The sequence below is a fragment of the Nicotiana tabacum genome, chromosome 7 (genome assembly GCF_000715075.1).
Source record: "Nicotiana tabacum cultivar K326 chromosome 7, ASM71507v2, whole genome shotgun sequence".
Lineage (NCBI taxonomy): Eukaryota > Viridiplantae > Streptophyta > Magnoliopsida > Solanales > Solanaceae > Nicotiana > Nicotiana tabacum.
In genome coordinates, this window is record NC_134086.1 from 170,831,613 (window position 1) to 170,834,476 (window position 2,864).

The 2,864-nt window shown below is 33.5% G+C and overlaps 1 long non-coding RNA gene across 1 annotated transcript; it reads right to left on the minus strand.

Annotated features, from left to right (window-relative positions):
• Window positions 1-286: 286 nt before the first annotated feature.
• On the minus strand, window positions 287-1,334 carry LOC107813478 (uncharacterized). Its single transcript, XR_012711415.1, has 2 exons — window positions 1,003-1,334; window positions 287-765 (listed from the first exon to the last, which is right to left on the minus strand). It is a non-coding gene; the product is annotated as an uncharacterized LOC107813478 (long non-coding RNA).
• Between the last annotated feature and the right edge of the window lie 1,530 nt (window positions 1,335-2,864).

Below are 2,864 nucleotides of genomic sequence, written 5' to 3' on the forward strand. Positions count from 1 at the left end.
AAGATAATGTACACTAATAAAAAGGTTTAAACTCAAATATTTATAGACGTTTAATGAATTTCTTAACATATATATAAAATTTGAATAAAAACTTCGGAATTCATGTGAAATCTAGATCTTCCACTGCATATATGTAACAATAATAACTCTATCAAACGCTTCGGCCAACATTACCAATCCTAGAAAAAAGAAGCAATATCTGTGATTTAATTGTGGGAAGTAGTATTAACGTTATCAGTATCTTTTTTAAAAAGTCAGTCACTCAAATTCCAAGCTCAAACATATGGAACACCTTGTCAAACATATTATCGCTACACATGTATCTCATCATAGCGCCTCTTTAATCATAACTCAATCACAATGAAACTAAAAATAAAATTCCAAAATCTACTAAGTGTAATACTCGTTATTTCGTTCCAAATGAAACTACTGTATTTCAGTATTTGTTCGGCATTCTCCTACAAGTTTCAATTGCAAGAGCCTGAAAGATGTCATCGTCAACTTAGTAAGGCCAACGTTTGAGGGGCATCGCAACAAACTTCATTGTCCCATTGTTGCAATGAATTCCCTCATGCTCTCCACAGGCAAAATAATAAGGCTGCATTTTCTTCAGCACGAACTCGAATCCTTCACCTGCACCCTGGTTCGGATTTGCTATCCTCTTAGCCCTTCTGAAATCGCACTTGACGAAGCTCCAGTAGTTTGGTAATAAGTATACACTGTGTGGAAATCCACCATTTGGGTTTGGTGGATCATACTTGAAAACTGCATATTGCAAGGTAGAGACAAATTCAGAATTTTAAATTGAGCGATGAGTATGATCACTATTACTTTGTTATAGATGACGTTAATTTAGAACAAAAATCATGTGCATACCTATATAAATGCGAGTTCTGTTTATATATACTGACAATCTAAAATAATTTTGCCTCTATCGTGTCACCTAAATAATGTGTTAAAAATGTGAAAATAGACATTTTAGTTTTAAATTAAAGAATGTACCTAATGTGTCATTGACAAAGAAAGGGCCACTCTTGCTAGCCCAATCCATGTAGTCGAAGCCATAATGCCAATTTTCGGAACCACCAACGATGAATTTATTTGAGGTTTGAGTAGCATTTGGGTGATTATTACCAGAGGGGCAATTTGTATTATTCCAGCTTCCCGGGCCCCAAGTGTAGTTAAAGTTGGCCAAACAAATGCCAAACATGAAATAGAACACTACAAGTAACAAAAATGCTTCTGCATTTGCCAAAGCCATTTTTTCAAGAATAATTATTTTGCTGACGCTGTTTTGATTGCCAAATCAGAGAAGAGAAATGGAATTGATGGTGTTGATGAGAGAGCCAAATGGGCTATATATAGGAAGGCAAATACAAATTGTGACTAATTAGGAAATGAGAGAGCCGAAAATGAGTCAAAATTTTCTTGAAGTTGGTTGGTGAGACAGGAAAATTAGTGCAAAAAGTGCTTCGTTGTCTTTTTAATATTCTCTTTTTCTAAGTTTGACTCGGTAAATGTAATTAACGGAGTATATCTGCAGTCAACAACCGAAAAGCCATTTTTGCAAATGAACTCTATAGAATTTCAAAATGGCTACTGACCTAAATCGAGTTTCTTAGACCCTTTGAACTAATTAACACATTTGCTAGTCGCTTCTACACTTTAGATATATATTTCAAGGGTTCATATATTTCTGTATTAAACTTGTTTTATCGGTTTCGTGCAGATAACCTAGCTAGTTTTCGTATTTGGAGATTCGTACTTTTTTTGTTGAGGTTTGCACATTAAGTTTCGAGTTTCTCTCAGGCAGTAGCGAATTAATTCATGATCCTTTATATGGTCAATACAAGACTGGAAATTAGAACACATTGATTATGCTCGTTCAAGGCATCTTCAGTAACACTAACACATCAATGTAACACAAACATTAATAAGATATTTAGTTAGCGTTTAGCCATAAATTCCCAAATTTGTTTTGAAAAATTTGATTTGGGTGAAGTTTGGTTTGAAGATGAAAATGTGTTTGGACATCAGTTTTCAAAACATATATCACCTTTTAAAAAAAAACACGAAACATATCTTATACCCTCAAGTTCTAAAAACTATCAAAATACCCAACAATACCTTCATCAAACCATAGTCCTGAACATAAATAAATTTGGTACAAAATTATCATTTTTATAATGAACTACATAATACACTATCAGATGACCGAGAAGACGAAGCAGCATTGTTACAAAATAATAAATAGTGAGCTCTTTTATAAAATACAAAAGTTTGGGACAATTTTAAAATGTGTAATAGTAATATTTTGGGCCAAAAGCTGGTTTTGGGATTTGGATTTTGGGAATTTGCTAAAATACAGATAAAATTTATGAACAAACATGTATTTGCCAAAAAAACCAAATATATTTTAGCAAAATCTATGACCAAACGGTAACTATTCCACATGCATTGCAACTTTTGGGCCAAATGGAGTTCACAGCTAGGTCACTCGGCGAGCTTCTTGCCATCCGTAATTGAAGCGGAGGGTTCGAACTTTATCAGTTTCAGTAGCATAGCATCTTCTTTCCATCTCCTCCCTAATGTAATAAAGAAAATTTTAAAAAGTTCATTAATTAGGTTAAATTCTAGATTGATTCATCTACTTATTTTCTTTCTAATTTTATATGGAATAATCTCATTTTACCTATTTGATGTCGAAGTCTTCTATAACAAGTTGCAAGCCCTTTGAAAGTCAAAATATCCATCATTTTGGTGCGATAGTAGCAGTCAACTAGATTACTTTTGGAAGTAAATACAGAGAAGTCAGCTGGGAAAGTGGACATAAAAAGGGATTTAATCTTTATGGACGGTGGATT